The 18,800-nt window shown below is 48.4% G+C and overlaps 1 protein-coding gene and 1 non-coding gene across 3 annotated transcripts in view; one reads left to right on the top strand and one right to left on the bottom strand.

Annotated features, from left to right (window-relative positions):
• Positions 1-4,724: 4,724 nt before the first annotated feature.
• LOC141571480 (U6 spliceosomal RNA) lies at positions 4,725-4,832 on the bottom strand. The gene has a single exon (XR_012496208.1). It is a non-coding gene; the product is annotated as a U6 spliceosomal RNA (small nuclear RNA).
• A 2,235-nt stretch (positions 4,833-7,067) lies between these two features.
• Positions 7,068-18,800, top strand: part of LATS2 (large tumor suppressor kinase 2) — an 81,795-nt gene continuing 70,062 nt past the window's right edge. For both annotated transcript variants that reach the window (XM_074330143.1, XM_074330142.1), the window contains exon 1: positions 7,068-7,305. The gene's annotated coding sequence lies outside the window, so the exon portion shown is untranslated. The remainder of the gene's footprint in view (positions 7,306-18,800) is intronic.

The raw sequence follows: 18,800 nt of genomic DNA, 5'->3' as shown, positions 1-18,800 counted from the left end.
CTTGGCTCCTGTGTAGCTCACGCTCCTCTACCTTGCCGTTAAATGCTGTGTTTCTTCAGCGTTGAGGTCCACTGCCCATTCCTCTGTTCTGTCCACCCTGGCAGGTTCCTCCACACCTTCAGCACCAGTGCTCATACACAGTATGACAGGTGTATCTCCTGAGTTACCATCGGTGTCCCCGACTGCCTTCGAGCGCTCCATCGCCTGCACTCCATCTCAGAGAGCACCGCCAAACACAGACGACCTCAGTCCAGCAGATGGCACACTCACTCACCACCTACCGAGCAGCAACCCTGGGGTCCTTCCTTCCCCCTGGGCCATATAGCTAGCCTGTCCCATCGCTGGGGTCTGAGTTTTACCACTGCTGTCTCCCCATTTCATCTTCTCTCCGTGCCCGTCACTACCACCCTGGCCCCAGGTGCATCGCTTCTCTCCTCAACACTACAATATTCTGGTCGCCATCTTTCCTCCTTCCTGTCTGCTCCCACTCACTCGCCACATAGCAGCGAAAGTCATCATTTGGAAATGCATCAGGTGGTATCATTCCTCTACTTATGACCCTTCCTGGACTTCCCATGTTCTGAATGGAGAAACTACCATGTTTATAATGAACCCTGAGGCCATCTCTGGCCTCACCCCCCCCTTTCTCCATCCCCATCACAGTTATCTCTTTTAGTGTCTGAAACAGGTCCTGCCCCAGGGCCTTTCACACGGACTTCTCACACTTGTAATACTCCCCTCTTCATCTTATTAATTTCTTCTCATCTTTTGCATCTCAGCTCAAGTGCTTCCTTGTTTCTTAGACTAGGTCACATCCCGTCTGTGTCAGCTTTCACAGACAGTGTGTCTTTCCTTTATAGTATTATTCCATCCAGAATTTCTGTTGGTTTATGGCACTCTCTGACTATGACTTACCTCTCCCACTAGACTCGTAAGCTCCATTTTCACTATTTTGTCCCCAGTGTCTGGGTGTCCGATGTGTAGAATAGATTAGGCACTGATGGAGAGGCTGACATGCCGGGCATATAGTAAGTGCTCAGTAAATATTTATTGAGTGAATGTGTGCATTCCATTGTAGGTCATCTTGACTGAAAGATTGTCAAGACACAATAAAAGTAAAAATGTCTAGTAAGTGGTTGGAAGTCTGGAAATGAAAATACAGGATTTTGTGATGCAAATTATAACTTTCATTACCCATGAACACACCAAAAATTCCTGTTCATACACAATACCAGAGAAAAAGGGTAGGCTGACCAAGGCAAACTTGAGCTTGTTTTTGCTTTGGGTCGCCTTTCAGGGGAGAAACAGCCGTGCCCCATCCTGTCCTGTGAACTCTGGGCACTCAGGTGCTTCCAAGCACAGTGCGGGCCTCACTCCTGGCTCTACGCCAGATCACTTAAATTTTCTCTCACTTTCTGTGACATCTCCCAAATACTTTCCAGCTCTTCTGTTCCTCGAGTATTAATGGGAAGTACACAGTCACAGAATTGTGCCATCTCCTCTGCCCAACTCTGCTGTTTCTTCCACGTGCCCATTTCTCTGACATCCTCCCACAGGCCTGAAATACCAGCCTTCCCCCCTTCCAAGTATCTTCATTTCAAACTTGGGTTCTTCTCTCACTTCTGTCTTTCTGAAGGCTCTTAGCTCTTCGGCATTTTCCAAGTTCCAACCTCAAACCCAGAAACTCTTCTTGTCCTGGGGTTACTGGTTATCAGCTGCGATCTGCATGACTGCTTCCTGACTTTTATAGATTTCCCTTTGCTCTTTGACATTTGGCAGGCTGTCTGCCGCTGGCCTCTTTCCACTTCTACATGTGAAATCGCCTTATTGTAATCTCATCATGGTTTTCCTTATCAAAACCCACTTATCATGCATCTGAATATGACACACTCATTTTTTTCAGAGCTGGTTGATAAAGCAAAATACGTGGTCTGAAAAGCAAGTGTTCAGTAACAACCAAAACAACAGTTAGCAGTTAATTTTAAATTAAGACTTAAAAATAGACTGTGGAAGTGTTTTTTTTACAGTCAGACAGTGAAATATTATCCATTTAGATTAGCTCAGATGTTTTCCTTTGGAAATTTTTTTTTTATTAAAGATTTTTTTATTGGGGAAGGGGAACAGAATTTTATGGGGGAACAGTGTGTACTTCCAGGACTTTTTTTCCAAGTCAAGTTATTGTCCTTTCAATCTTAGTTGTGGAGGGTGCCGTTCAGCTTCAAGTTGTTGTCCTTTCAGTCTTAGCTGTGGAGGACGCAGCTCAGCTCCAGGTCCAGTTGCCGTTGCTAGTTGCAGGGGGTGCAGCCCTTGTGGGAGTCCAACCAGCAACCTTGTGGTTGAGAGGACGTGCTCCAACCAACTGAGCCATCCGGGAGCTCAGCGGCAGCTCAGCTCAAGGTGCCATGTTCAATCTTAGTTGCGAAGGGCGCAGCCCACCATCCCTTGCGGGACTCGAGGAGTCAAACTGGCAACCTTGTGGTTGAGAGCCCACACTCTAACCAACTGAGCCATCTGGAGCTGAGCGGCAGCTCACTGACTTCAGTCTAGTTGCGGAGGGCACAACTCACTGGCCCATGTGGGAATCGAACTGGCAGCCCCATTGCCCAGAGCTCATGCTCTAACCAACTGAACCACTGGTCTGCCCCAGCCTCCCGTCCGCCACTCCTTTGGAAATTTTAATTTTGTTATAGAAATTGATTTTGTTGAGACAAGAGTTCAAGCCTTACCCTTTTTTGTTCTTCCTAAAGCAAGTTTTACCAATTTTTACTGCAAAAGATTAGATTAAATATTTGAATGAAAGATTTTAGAGCATGTAGGAGCATATAGACCTTTATGGTGAAATTTTTCTTTCAGTTACAGACACAACAACATCTTGCTCATGTCTACAAATGAAATAGCAGTTGTAGCCAAATATAAATGTAATGAGAAATAAGTAAACAGTTTGGTGTTGCTGTCATAGCTCACTCAGCATAAAAAGTAAGCTAACAGAGGATGTGGTAAGAAAAGAAAATTTGTTTTAGCAATTCATCTCTTAATAATGTAAAGTGTCAACATAAAATTCTTTAAATGTAGAATGTGATCTTTATCTTGACAGGGTTTCTTTGAGGTCTTCTGGGAACAAATCTTCTTAAATTATTGAGCAATTCTGACTTATGCAATCACATGCTTCATTACTCATCTCAGAGGCAGAGTAGCTATTCAGAGAATGAAGCCGAGCTATTGGAGGCGGCTGGAAGGGCAGGTCTGCAGAGCTGACAAGGTGGCCGCCCCTTAAGGCTTGCTGGGGCTGGGGCCTTCCCCTAAATGTGCACCAGAGGCTTTTACCAAAATTTCTAGGAGGTTCTGTTTTCCAAATGGCTAAAAGCAAAGCAAGTAGAAATAAATTAAAATCAGCGGAAAATTTACTCTCTCATGATTTTCATATTGGAAAACACAATACATGTAAGAATTGAAATTTAATACTGGGGACCTTTTCCCTCCCTCTGGTATCAAAATTGTTTTCCTTATTGTAAAAAATTAGTATACATTTAAAGATGGTTAAGATGGTAAATTTTATGTTATGTGTATTTTACCACAATTAAAAAGTAAAATAAAATAATTTTTAGAAGAATCCTAGTGGTGGAACCTATTAAATAAAAGCTTTTAAAAAGTACAAGATATAAAATGTTTCTGTTTATTCATCTACTACCTATTAATCTATTACTCTCTGAAAAACAGCACTAAACCACTTTTCCCTAAGTCTGACCTCCAGTAATATGAACATATGAACTTTTTGGGAAATGCCCAGGAACCAAAGAAGCAAAGGGTCTTTTACTGGTTGGAATCAGTGGTGCTGGTGAGCAGGTCCCCTCGGGCGGCCCAGCCTGTGCTCTGCTCTGGCTGATGTTCCAGACAGTCTCTGAGCCACCCTCTTCCTCACCCCACTTTCCTTATTTATAAGTACATTATAATCATGAGTTTTTTTAAGATTACCTGAAGAACGCTTTGTAATTCAGTGTTTCAAAGCTCTGGAGTTTGGTAGACCAGGGTTCAAACCCCAGCTCTTTGATCTGGGACTGGCAGTGTTTCAGGGTCCTTTCTATAAAACAGGATTAATCATACTGGAAGATTAAGTGAGATCATACACAAGTTTGGGGCAACACCTGGGATGGGGTAAGAACACACACACAGTCACACACACACACCTGTGATGGAGTAAGGACACACATACAACACTTGGGATGGAATAAGGACACACACACACACACACACACACACATAACACTTTGATGGAGTAAGGGCACACAGAACACACACACACACAGACATACACACAACACCTGGGATGGAGTAAGGACACACACACACATAACACCTGGGATCGAGTAAGGACACACACACAGACACACACACAACACTTAGGATGGATAAGGACACACAGAACATACACACACACACACCACACACACAGACATACAACACCTGCGATGGAGTAAGGACACACACACACAACACCTGGGATTGAGTAAGGACACACAGACACACATACCATGTGGGATGGAGTAAGGACACACACACACACACCACCTGGGATGGAGTAAGGACACACACACACACACACACACACACACACACCCTGGGATGGAGTAAGGACACACACACACACGGGTGCGTGCATGCATGAAGTCTTAATTTATACACTGCAACATTGTCCCTACTGTAGGCTGTGGGCTCAGCTGCCCTTATGTCATCTCTTTTTCTTCCCTTCTTAGCTGGTTTATCCTTGCGCAGGGGCCATGCTAATCTTCTCTGTATCGTTCCAATTTTAGTATATGTGCTGCCGAAGCGAGCACAGCTGGTTTATATAGATGTACTTATTTAGCTGATTATTTATTTAAACATAAACTTTGTTAATTATCGTTTGGTAGAAGTATCAGGAATTATAAGACAAAAATCACCCAGAATTACCACATCCAGAGGCTACCATTTTTAACCTTGGGCTGCATATTTTTCTGGACTGAAAAATACATATACATTTTATATATATATATATATATATATACACACACACACACACACACACACACACACACACACACATATGCTTATACACAAAATTAGATATTGCCACTTGCTTTTTTCTTGAACACATCTACAGGACTGTGAGCTCTGCCAGGGGCTAACTCATATGTGCTTTTACAATACGGTTTAGCTCATGGCTCACAGCAGGTACTCAAAAATTAAAGACCAAAAGCCCAAAGGAATGAATGCCTCCATGTCAATAAACACATACCAACAGCCTCATTAATCATAATTTTCTCTATATAGGTGTGTCACAGTTTCATTTGTTTCATATATACATTTGACAGTTTTAAGATTTTTTTTTTCTAAAGGCACAAAGAATAACGCAGCACAGGTTATTAAACCTAATCACCCAGAATCAACAAACTTCAAGATTTTTGACAGTTTTGCTTCACTTTTTTTGAATAAAAGAAAGCATTGCAGATAAAGTTGAAGTCTGCATTTTTTCTCTCCTCAGTTTAATTTCCCTCCTTCCTTCTACCTGGACAATGCATTTGGTGTGTACTCTTTCAGTCCGTGATGATACTTACATAAAATATGTGGTTAGTATAGGTTCTGCAGGATTTTGTTTATAAATATAGTGTGTATATAGTTCTGCCATTTGCTTTTTTCCACTCTACAGTGATTTTGAATTCTATCTACAATCGTTTATCCTTTGAAAAGAGCTGAGCTATTTCACATATTTCATCATTTGAATATCTACTTTTTATTTTCCTACTCTTCCCTATTGATGGACATTTAGGTTCTTCCTGATTTTTCTCTATTGCAAACCATGCTACAATGCTCATTGTAATTACATTTTATTCAGTGTTTTACACATAAATTGTAAAATCCATTAAGCTCCTTTTATTTACAATATTTCATCTGACAATTGTTTTTAAGAATTATGTTTACATCTTGAAGACAGAACAAGGGCAGGACCTTTAAACACACACAAAGGAAGGCTGGCAGCTGCCCCGTGGCCTGCAGCCTCGGTGGAGACAGGATGCTCAGTGTGTGAGTGAAAATGTACACCCCTGAGTGCAAGGGGCGCTCCATCACAGAATATTCCCTGGAGGCTGCTTCTGCTCCCAGTAGGGTGCCGAATGCCTGGGTCCAGTACAGGAGAAGACTGGAAAATGAAATTGAGTTCCCAGCTGCACAATAGAAGTCTGATAATCAGCTCCCAGGAGAGAGAAAATAGAGGGAGGGGTGAGGAGGCTCCCAGGAAGAGCTAAGGCAGAGGCAGGGCTGAAAGCCCAGCTGGGGTTCAGCTAGGAAGGGGGACAGGGTGGTGTACCAGGGGCTGGAAATGGTGTTAAAGTCATCTAGAGATGACCTTCATTATTGTTTCTTTGGAGACTAAAATTTGAAAATTTCATGGGAGTTGATTAATGGAAAGGGAAATTCGTTGACTTTGAAGGTGACAGCAGCCCTCAGCATCGGGCCATAGACAGTAGGTGGTAGGAAGTATGACACAGGAGAGCCAGCAGTAGGTGGAGCATTTGGCTGCCAGTGTTACTTCTGCTCCACATGGCAGCACAGTCCCTGCACATGTCCTGGTACCAAATCCATGGCCCCAAATGCAGAGAGTGTGCAGCGGCTGACAAGTCACTGGCAAATATCAGTATACTGTATGTACAGCACACAGCACTTCTACACACCACGTGCACAGCACTGGGTGTGAGTCACACCGATTCCATCTGGGTGTATCTGACATCCTTCTCTGACTTGATTCCATGGCCGGCCAGCTGTATGTCCGTCTCTGCCCTCACTTTTGGTGGCTGACACCGACTTGGTAACTTAAGGGTCCTCCAGGCCTGTTAACTTACTGTCTGCACCCAGGCTGGCGTGCTCGAGAAGAGATGGTTTTCGGGACAGCGAACAACTTGCAATGAGTGCTATGGGGACAGCGTGCAGCTGGGCGGTGACAGCGGCCCGGGCCGCAGGTGGCGGCGGGACCAGGAAGCGGCGGGAGGGGCGGGCCAAGCGCCGGGCGGGTCGGCGGCCGAGCGTGACGCGGCGGCGGTCACGTGACGCCCGTGGAATGCCAACAATGTAGCGAATGTCCCACTTGGGTCTGCGCGTCGGAGCGGCGGCGCGAGCGCCGGGGAAGATGGAGCCGCCGCCGTCCGCGCTGCCGCCCGGGATGCCCCAGTCCCCGCGGGGCCAGCAGCCGCTGCCACCACCAGCGCCCGGTCCCCCGGCGCGCGAGGCCCCGGAGCCGCGGGCCAGGGCGGCCCCGAGGCGGTAGACGGCGCCGAGGTGAGGAGGGCGGGTCGGGGACTGGCCGGGAAGTTCGTGCGCAGGGGCCCGCTCGCAGCCGCCGCGTCGGAGGCGTCGTGGTCGCGGTCCCGGGCCGTGAGTCGGTGACGGGTGGGGAGGTCGGGCGGGCGGCGCCGCTTTGTTGCGCGGGGCGGCGGCGGGCGGCTCCGGCGGGTGGGCAGGGGCGCCGCGGGCCCGGCCGGGCCGGGGGCGGGGATCTCGCGGGGCCCCGCCTCCCCCGGAGTCCCGGAGGGTCCCGCTCGGGGCCCCGCCGTCGCATGTCCCCTCTCTCCTCAGGGCTGTGCCGTCGCATGTCCCCCCTCAGGGCCCCGCCATCGTATGTCCCCTCTCTCCTCAGGGCCACGCCGTCGCATGTCCCCCCTCAGGGCCGCGCCGTCGCATGTCCCCCCCTCAGATCCGCGCCGTCGCTTGTCCCCCCCTCAGGGCCCCGCCATCGTATGTCCCCTCTCTCCTCAGGGCCACGCCGTCGCATGTCCCCCCTCAGGGCCGCGCCGTCGCATGTCCCCCCCTCAGATCCGCGCCGTCGCTTGTCCCCCCCTCAGGGCCCCGCCATCGTATGTCCCCTCTCTCCTCAGGGCCGCGCCGTCGCATGTCCCCCCTCAGGGCCGCGCAGTCGCATGTCCCTGCCCCTGGTCGGCGCCGTCGAATGTCCCCCACTCAGGACCCCGTCGTCGCACAGCCCCTAGCCCCCAGTCGAGCCTTCGCGCGTGTTGTGGTTCTCACGACCTCACCCTCTCAGTCCCGGGACTCGGCGGGCTGCCTCTGCAGTGCTCGAACCTTCCGCGCTGCCCGCGAGGGCCTGTCCTGCCTGCTGGTCCCACGGGCCCTGGTGCTCACGCCTGCCAGCCGCGCTTCCAGCCCTTTTGCGGGTACACTTTATGTGCGGATTTGCTCATGTTGACACGATTGTAAGCGAGAACTTTGACATTTACGCATTCCTGCGGGGTAAGTGAGGTGTTCTAAATGTGCAGGTGACCTAGACCTAAGTGACAGCCGCCAGGCTCTTCGCAGACTGCCAGATACACGCACAATGTCGGGGAAGTTAGCCCACGCCTTACCCAGGAGCTTGAGTGTGCTGGAACGGGAGTGGGAAGTCACAGGACGTGCGTGACCTCGGTACAAGTGTCTTGTTAAAGTTTCACTCAGTAGCTGAGGGGCCCCCTTTGGTAATGGAGAAAGTAACTGGTGCTTGCTTATTCGGGAATTTGTACCAAGTAGACCTGGCTCCACACTGCAGTGGGACCTCACCTTGATCCCTGCATGATGGCTCACTGTTTTTGATGCCAAATTAGGAGACTAGGCTGCTTTGTATCGTGTACTTTTTTTTTCTTTAGCAAGAAAGATCCTTACCATCCTTATTGGTGTAATAAGGTAGTAACAGAAAAATCTTCCAAATAATGCAGAGACTGTTTAAGAAAGTCTGTTTTAAATTATAATTAACAAGACACTATGTTATTCAGCTTCTCATAAAATTTGGTCTCATTATCCAGGCGTATAGAATACATCAGCATTCCTTTGAAATTAAAATTGCTGAGTATTTAATCTTAAAATGTCAAGCAATTTAAAGTGGTATCTGAGTAGAAGACATCAAGCAAAATGATAATGGTGAGTTACTAGAATCAGAGCATTTAGAACTGGGAAGGATTCTTCCAGCTTCTCCATCCAGTTTGAAATAGTTTTCACCTAAGGGTAAGCTGGAACTGTACATACTTCTATTCTCAGCAAATCACAGGGCTGGTGGGAGGGACTTTCCTCTGGTGGGAGGGGACTGTTTTTACAATGAGATGTCTTGTTGTTTTAAATGCTGTGTTGTAAGTAGCCAGCCCTAGGCTCCTAGATCCCACTGTGTTCGTGGAGGTGGGGGAAGTGCTGATGCTGATAAATGCGCAGTAAACACACAGGCAGGATTTGGGGAAGCTTTGGGGGGTGTTCTGCTCTGTGCTGGAAAACCAGACATACACGGTTTTTGAAAAGCTGCTTTTATATTTTATTTCATGGTTATAATAATGTGAAACTTTGAAAAACTATTCCTTACGGACTTTTTAAAAACAGGCTTGAAAAACAGAAGATGAATTCTGTGAATTTATTTGGTCTTGACTGTAAATCTGCTCTAACGAGGAGCAAAATACCCTGAACACCAGAATGAAGTGACTGACTTCTAGCTCCAGAAGTTCTCTGAATCTCCTTTTTAAAAAGCCTTAGAGAAAAGCTTAGCTGTTTCACTCAACAGAACTGGGCCTCCCAATTGGCTCAGTCCTGGGGTTACCATTCCCACTGTGTGCTGGGTGCCTCTCTGAAGTGGGGCTGTGTTACGCAGAACACCTGTAAGTGGCTCCCTGCTCAGGCCCTGAGTTGCACTCCTAGTCAGCTTTAAGGGCAGTGTTATCTGATGGATAGGTTCATTCTGGAAGTATTATTAAAACGAGGTGATGTTGGAAATAATGGTTATCATGCTAAAGTTAGGATGGAAATTTGGCATTGCTTATTGCTTGCCATTCACTGAATGAAAACTTTATGTTGCATGCCGTCTACATCATGTTGACCTAACTGTGATAAGCAGCTTCTTTAATTAAATACTTTTTGTTTCTGTGCCAATGTTTGACATTCATGGGAATTTTTCTGGAGGAAAATGAAAAATCTCATATTTAGTAGTAGTGGTTTGTATGGACTGTTATGGCTGTTGCAGTACTGAGGCCCCTAGATTAGCTGGGATGGTAAGGGTCTTCTTAAACTGTAAGTCTGCTTTCGAATGCAGTGGGCCTCCATTTGGAGTAGCGGCCTCACCACCTCCAGGCGGTTACCTGGAGCAGGCATGCTAGGGACAGCCTGTTCCTTCAGTAATTAACTCCGCTCTGCCTCCTGAGTCTCACTCCAGTGTTTTTGTTACATGCACCCAGAGAGGACCTGCCCCTCCACAACACTGTCTGCCTGTTCATCCTGCCCCTCTAGGTTTGAGTCTTTTCACAGGAAGTTCCAGACTCCAAGAATAGTTTCACACTTCCTCCATCAAATCATATCCCTTAGCCTTTCCAACTTTGGTGGGACACTCCTTTCACTGGGAGGTTTTCTCCAAACAGGCACGAGCACTGGGATTCTTTGGATACCACGGATTTACCTCTGTGCGTAGCAGTGACGTCTCATGTGGACTAGGCATTCTGACTCCTGGATTGGGGTACACCCGGAACTTGGAGGGAAGGAGGTGGGGCAGAGGAGGCTGGGCTTTCTGAAAGATTGAAACCCCTGCTGGGGTATGAACTTGAATATAATCTCGTATAATCCCGCCCTATATCCTGTATCACAGAGCTATCATGTACCAAGCTAATAGAGAATATGCTGGTTTGCTTTTCCCCTAGATTGTAGTTGTTATTTAGGGGCGACACCTTGTTTCGCCTGGGTGAGACCATATAAGGTCCAGCTCAGTATTTGGCACACATGTGGCACTTCTAACCCCATTGAAACCTTGTGTCGACGCTGTTGATTGAAGAGTGTTCCTGGACCCCCAGAGGGAGGTAATCACTATGTTCTTGGACACCCTCATTCTGAGGAGTAGCCCCTGCCCTGTGGGTCCCTGGACAGCGCTGAGAGGCACGTCAGCCTGGCGGGCGGTTTGTGACTGTCACCCCGGCATCTGGCTGGAGGCCTGGCCCATCTGCCTGGTTTAGTTTCATCTTTGCTAGTTAATTATAGTAAGTATATGACTTAAATAATAACTGGAATTTTAGGTCCAAGAAATTCTGTTTTTAAAAATGCCATCATGTGTTATTAGTGGAGGTCCCATGAGACGTGGGTTTGGTGGGTTCTTTGGTTGGTGCTTGATGTGTGTTTGGCAGCCAGTCTAGGTTCATGAAACACTAGGAGAAATTAGAATAAAAATTCTTGAACATCTGATAGTGTTTTCCAGGATTGGATCGAGAATTGGAATTGGGTTTGGTACAGCCACATTAAGCGGTGCTTAAAAGATTGCTCTCACATTAAGTTATTACACGAGCCACCCATACTGAGTGTAGGATTTAGTACCTATCTCAGCTCCAGATTTGGAAATGAGCTGTTTTTGTTTTGCGAGTTATGTTAGTTTTAAAATTGCAGTGCCTTGTAGTTTCTTTTAAAGTATACTTAACTGATGAGGCCAAATAAACTTACAAAGCTAGATTTACTTTGCTTGTATCCCCATTTTTAAAGTTCACATCCATGAGACCTTACGTCTTATTTATAAAACTCATGATGAAAGAACATTTCTCATATGTTAACTTATTAAAATGATATAGTAGTGTCAGGATACCTCATTTCCAGCTGCAATCTTAATTTGACTGATGAGTATTCTCATGAAAAATTCTTTCAGAAGTTCATACTTTGACCATGAAATCTACTGTCTTTAAAGTAAAGCCTAAAATACAAGCTCTCAAGCTGAGAAAATACAGAGGGTGCCAAAAATATGTATATACACTTTAAGAAAGGAAAACTTTAAAAATTGTAACACTCAATATATACCCATAACAAAAGATGAATACAAGTCACATTTGACGTCTGCAATTACAAGAGGTGCTCAAAGTGGTTGCCATCAGCGTCCAGACACTTCTGATTACGGAGAACTACTGCTTGAGCAATGCTGACCAAAATGTGCACTTGTATACATTTTTTTGGCACCCCTGGTACTTTCATTCTTTATGAGACTGAAGGAAAGTTTGATCCTTTCCAGATTATTCAGGAAGAGCACAGTTTGCCCATAGGTGCTATTTTACATACTCACTTAAGACAGGGACAGTACCTCTGGTGATCCTAGGGCCAGTGCTTCCTGGGAGACTGGAGTGGGATGGAAGCAAGTGACCACTGTGTGAAGTGGCTTTGTGGGGACAGAGCCGGAACAGCAGTTTCCAGGCTCTCAGCCTCACGTGGAAAGGTGCTGGCTCGGGTAGTAGATGGCCATCAGCTGTAACCAGTTAGCCATTAGCCACTAATATAACTGCCGTGGCTACGCTAGGGGGTTGGCTGGTTGGCAGAGAAGCGGACTGCGGATTGTGGCTAGCAAGTGGGGTTAGCAAGCAGATTACATTGCAGATCGTGTGGACCCTACTTCGTGTGTCTCGCCTGGCCGCCAGCGAGACTGGGGTGCAGGAAGACCCCTCACTGGGGTACTGGCGGATGTTTGCTTTTGTGTCTCGACCAGCCGCCAGCAAGAATATAGTGGTATGACTCCCCTACCTATGGCTCCGTGGGTGTTCCTTTTAGGCCTCTGTCATGTGGGGCGGCCTGCAGGGTCTCTGGTCCCGCTCCCCACATAAGAACGCAGGATATGGTGAGGCCAAAAAGGAACACCCACGGAGCCATAGGTAGGGGAGTCATACCACTATAGTCTTGCTGGTAGCTGGGTTGGAGACACAAAAGCAGGAGCCACACCGTTCGCAACCCTCACTGTACCGCTAGCAGGCTCAGCCCCCATCTTCTTGCTAGCCCCCATTTTCTGCTAGTGTAGCCATAGCAGTTATATTAGTGGCCAATGGCTCACTGGTTACAGCTGACGGCCAACTAGCCACAGCTGATGGCCATCCAATCACAGTTGATGGCCATTTACTACCTGAGTGAGCACCTTTTCACGTGAGGCTGAGAGCCTGGAAACTGCTTTCTGGGGCTCAGTCCCCACACTCCACCCCTACAGGCTCTCGCCTCACAATCTACGCGACAAGCGTCTTCCGCGAGGGGCCCTGTGCGAGGAGCCTGTAGGTGAATGCAATATCCTGGACACAGCCAGGCTGTCTGGGCACAGCCAGGGTTTCTCAGGGCACCACCAGTGCTTCTGGGCACAGCTAGACTTCCTGGGCTTCTTAGGGTACCAGCAGTCTCCCCAGACACAGCCAGGGCTCTCAGGGCTCTGCCACTCTCTCTGGGCCTCTCAGGGTACCCTGCTGGAACAACAGCGGCTCACAGTCAAGGTGCTTACATATTCTCGCTGGTGGCCGGTCAAGACACAAAAGCAAATATCCCCCAGTTCCACTACATGGTGGTATGTTCCCAAACAGTCAAGCGGTCCATTAGGGATGGAAGGCAATTCCCCATAGTCCATAGTGATTCGCCAGGGCTGTCCTGGGGGTGAGGGATGACCTTGACCTCACCCTCATCTCCCAAGGAGGACTCAGCAAGCCTTTCCTCCTGGGTCAAGTCCTGCATCCAGGCTGCCTCAGCAAGCACTTCCCAGCCCACAGGGCCACAACCACCTTCGCTTTCTCGGGCCTTTGCTGGTTGGGGAACCGTCCACATCTTTCCAACCCTCCACAGGGTCCAGCTCTCCAGCAGCTGCTCCTCCTGGTCTTCCTGAGACTGAGTGTTCATACGCACAAACTGCTCCACTGCCCTTTGGAGAGCTTTGGCCGGCACCGTACCCTGCTCGCTGCGCCATTTGTCATGCAGGGTGTCAGGCGGGGTCTCAGCTCCCGCTCCCCACAGAAGAACACAGGATATGGTGAGGCCAAAAAGGAACACCCACGGAGCCATAGGTAGGGGAGTCACACCACTACAGTCTTGCTGGCGGCTGGGTTGGAGACACAAAAGCAGGAGCCACACCGTTCGCAACCCTCACTGCGCCGCTTGCAGGCTCAGCCAACATCTTCTTGCTAGCCCCCATTTTCTGCTAGTGTAGCCACAGCAGTTATATTAGTGGCCAATGGCTCACTGGTTACAGCTGACGGCCAACTAGCCACAGCTGATGGCCATCCAATCACAGTTGATGGCCATTTACTACCTGAGCCAGCATCTTTCCACGTGAGGGCGAGAGCCAGGAAACTGCACTCCTGGCTCTGTCCCCACAGCCTCACCACATCCTGCGTTCTTGTGTGGAGAGCGGGACCAGAGACCCCACATGACAGGCCTCTTTCTCCCTCCATACCAGGGAGCCCTCCTGGTGGTGGGTTTTGGGGTGTCACTGAATAATTCTTTCAACCTTTTTGTATGTTAGAAATTTTTCATAATAAACTGTTGAGGGGAATAAAGAAAAAAAGGAAAGCAGGACCTGTGGTCTGGAGTCTGTTTGCATGCATCCCCTTGGTATTTCTTAGCTCAGCATAGACGCAGACGTGAGAACAGGAAGACCTGCCTGGTGTCCATGGCCCTGGCGGCTTTATAACTGGAACATTTTGGGACACACAGGTGCTAAAAACTCACAATATCTCCGCGAGTGGGCCCTGAGGAAACCGCTCCCCACTGTGTGTCCCAGTGTCCTGGCAGGGAAGTGACAGTGCGCCTGCAGCTCAGGCTGCACTCTGCAAGGGGACTTTGCTCTGCGATCAGCACGCAGCCTCAAGGTCAAGTCTGTTTATTGTGTAGCTATGTTTATTTAGAAAGGGGCCTGTCGTGCGGGAGACCCTGCTCGCTGCGCCATTTGTCATGCGGGGTGGCCTGCGGGGTCTCTGCTCCCGCTCCCCACACAAGAACGCAGGATATGGTGAGGCCAAAAAGGAACACCCACGGAGCCATAGGCAGGGGAGTCATACCACTATATTCTCTCTGGCGGCACTATACTCTCACTGGAGGCTGGATCCACACTGTCCGCAAACCGCCATTCACACTTGCCAGCCCAGCCGCCATCTTCTTGCTAGCCCCCATTCTTTCTCTCTTCTCTCCTTTGCTAGCGTAGCCACAGCAGTTATATTGTGGCCAATGGCTCACTGGTTACAGCTGACGGCCAACTAGCCACAGCTGATGGCCATGCAATCACAGTTGATGGCCATTTACTACCTGAGCCAACACCTGTCTATGTGAGGCCGAGAGCCTGGAAACTACTTTCTGAGGCTCTGCCCCCACAGGGCCCGTTGTCCAAACACTAGGTAGCTAGATGGGAATAGTTAGGTGACCTTTTCCCCATTTTTGAATCAAGGTGAAATATACATGATGCTTATCTTTTAACCACTCACACATGTGCAATTCACGGGCCGACATACACTCATATTGTGCTGTCATCGGCACCACACGCTACACTCAGAACTCGCATCATCCTAGACACAAGCTCTGTACCCTGAAGCAGTGCTCCCCATGCCCCAGCACCTCCTGCTCTGCCTCTGCCTCTGCCTGCTCCAGCTGCCTCACGTAAGTGGTGTCTTGCTGAGCTCAATGTCCTCCAGGTCCCCCAAGTTGTAGCATCATGGTTCTGAGACTTTATAATAGTATCTGTAAGCTTCACTCAGGGACATTTCGCTGGGGCCTGAATCTTCAGGTTCGGAGAGAGCGCCCTGCCACCGCCCCGTGCCTGCACGTGCACAGCCTGCTGCTCTCCCGACGGCCTGCCTTACTCCTCCAGCTCTCCTGCCCTCGCCCTGCTTGCGGTTCCGGAGACTGACGAGGAGCAGGCACGTCAGCACCCCACACTGTCGGTGCTGCAGCCCAGAGGTGGACGGGTGGCCGGGGGAACTCTCCTTGGTGGGGAATTCCAGGTGGGGAAGTGACTCTCCTGGGAGGGACATTTGTCTTGGCGCATAGAGTGGCCTTGCCAAGTTCCAGAGGTCAGGGTGAAGACAGTGCCTTGACTAGCCCAGGGTCGCCCAGATGGGAGCTGGTTCGGTCACCTGGGAGGCAGGTAGCTCAGTGAAGCTCAGGCCTGCTGGGAATGGAGCTCCTTCAGACTGCACTGCTTGTGACTTGAGCTTTCCTCTCTGTGCTTTTCTCTCTTTCAAGTTAAAAGAAGGTACTTGAACTTTTTAAGTGTGGTTATCAAGTAGTCACATAAGAGGGGTTACTTGGAGTGAGTGTGAAACCCTGTTTGTGCATTCATTTGGTGCCTTCCCACTGAGCACACCTGCATTTTGCCCCGGTCTTGTCTCCTGACGTGATTGAAGCCTTTGGTCTGATTCTGAGTCCTGAACTTACTAGGAATCCTAATCGTTGGCCAGTGTGCCGTGCGTTACAGATGGCAGTGGTCTCACACGCAGTGTCACCCTAGCACATAGTCAGAGCAAGGCTTGTTGGCAGGCAGGAAACGGAGGCTCGGAGAGGTGCAGTGCCAGCCGGGCCCCTCCCGCTGCTTCAGCTTTTGCACAGACACAGCCTTCCCAGCCTCGTTCTCGCCTCCCCACAGCTGCCTCCTCCCTCACACGGGCTGTACTCTCGACCGTCCCCACTGTCCAGGTGGCTGTCCTGGCTCTGAGAAGTCGCCACCATTGGCTCTGGTTCCTAAACCAGAGCCGTGGGCTCCATCTTGCAGCAGCCTGTCTAGTGCACGTGACCGGCTGCTGTGGGCCCTGCTCATAGGCACCACTGACTCCACCCTCTTCTCTGTCCTCCAGCTACTACTCTATTTCAGATCCCTTAATTCTTAGGGGAAACTTTTATTGTCACGTGTATTATACCGTATTTCACTGGTTAGTGACGGCTGCTCCTCTGATGGACGCCATTTGGGAGGGGCAGGAGTTGGCCTCCCCTCACCTGACCTCTCTGTCTCATGGCTGCGTAGGAAGGTCAAGCTGGGTAAATTTCTCACTGCTGCTGGCTCTCCATCTCTGTTGGGCCAAGGTGTGACTAACTCCTAAAAGCACTGGGGTTGCTGCATCTCACCCAGGTTTTCTCATCCAGCTGGAGTGCTGAGTTGTCCCTTCCAGGCCACCTTCCAGTGGCTTCCAGACTGAACTCCCTAAAGGGCACTGGCCATGTCACGCTAGGTCAGGGGTGTCCAAACTTTTTTCAGTGTTTTTCACCAAGGGCCGTATGCAGTAAAATACACAAACAGCCGAGCCACTCACTCAAGGTGAAGTACGTATTGCCTCACCTGGTTTATCTTTAATTTTTAATTTTTAATTTAATTTTTAATTTATTGGGGTGACAATTGTTAGTAAAATTACATAGATTTCAGGTGTACAATTCTGTATTACATCATCTATAAATCCCATTGTGTGTTCACCACCCAGAGTCAGTTCTCCTTCCATCACCATCTATTTGATCCCCCTTACCCTCATCTCCCACCCCCCAACCCCCTTACCCTCTGGTAACCTAAACTATTGTCTGTGTCTATGAGTTTTTGTTTCTCATTTGTTTGTCTTGTTCTTTAGTTGCTTTTGGTTTATATACCACATATCAGTGAAATCACATGGTTCTCTGCTTTTTCTGTCTGACTTATTTCGCTCAGCATTACACTCTCAAGATCCATCCATGTTGTCACAAATGTTTCTATATCATCTTTTCTTACCGCCGAATAGTATTCCATTGTGTATATATACCACAACTTCTTTATCCATTCATCTATTGAAGGACATTTTGGTTGTTTCCATGTCTTGGCCACTGTAAACAAAGCTGCAATGAACATTGGAGCACACGTGTCTTTATGGATAAATGTTTTCAGATATTTTGGGTAGATGCCCAGGAGAGGGATTGCTGGGTCACATGGCAATTCTATTCGTAATTTTTTGAGGAAGCTCCACACTGCCTTCCATAGCGGCTGCACCAGTCTGCATTCCCACCAACAGTGTATGAGGGTTCCTTTTTCTCCACAGCCTCTCCAACACTTGTTACTATTTGTCTTGTTGATGACAGCCATTCTCACTGGAGTGAGGTGATATCTCATTGTGGTTTTGATTTGCATTTCTCTGATGATTAGTGATGTTGAGCATTTTTTCATATGTCTATTTGCCATTTGTATGTCCTCTTTGGAGAAATGTCTCTTCAGGTCCTCTGCCCATTTTTCAATTGGGTTGTTTGTTTTTTTGTTGTTGTGTTGCATGAGTTCCTTGTATATTCTGGATACTAGCCCCTTATGGGAGGCACTGTTTGCAAAAATCTTCTCCCATTCAGTTGGTTGCCTCTTTATTTTGTTGATGGTTTCTTTTGCTGTGCAAAAGCTTTTAAGTTTCAGATGGTCCCATTCGTTTATTTTAGCTTTTACTTCCATTGCCTTTGGAGTCAAATTCATAAAACGCTCTTTGAACCCGAGGTCCGTAAGTTTAGTACCAATGTTTTCTTCTACGCAGGTTATCATTTCAGGTCTTATGCTTAAGTCTTTGATCCATTTTGAATTAACTTTGGTACATGGTGACAAATAGCAGTCCAGTTTCATTCTTTTGCACGTGGCTATCCAATTCTCCCAGCACCACTTATTGAAGAGGCTGTCTTTGCTCCATTGTATGTTTTTAGCTTCTTTGTCAAAAATTATCTGTCCATATTTATGTGACCTGGTTTATTTAAGTAAACTAAATATATTTTTGGAATTTGCTGCAGGCCAATTAACAATGGATCATGGGCCGCAGTTTGGACACCCCTGCTCTAGGTCAGCTGCGTACTGCGGCTCCTCATCCTCTTCACTGAGTCAGACAGGCAGGGGGGCCTTGGAGGGTCTTCCCAATCCCGGGCCTGTGAGCCTCTGGGTGTCACCCCTGCCCTCCAAGAAGAGCCTGCGGGTGGGTGGGCCCGCAGCCTCCCCATCTGCTCCTGCACATGCTGCTCCCTCTGCCTGGAAACCCATCCCTCCATACCCCCCCCCCCCCCCCCCCCCGGCTTTGCTTATC

The sequence above is a fragment of the Rhinolophus sinicus genome, linkage group LG04, assembly GCF_036562045.2.
Source record: "Rhinolophus sinicus isolate RSC01 linkage group LG04, ASM3656204v1, whole genome shotgun sequence".
NCBI classification, from domain to species: domain Eukaryota; kingdom Metazoa; phylum Chordata; class Mammalia; order Chiroptera; family Rhinolophidae; genus Rhinolophus; species Rhinolophus sinicus.
Note: the sequence above shows the minus strand (reverse complement) of the source record. Positions and strands in the feature narration are given on the sequence as shown.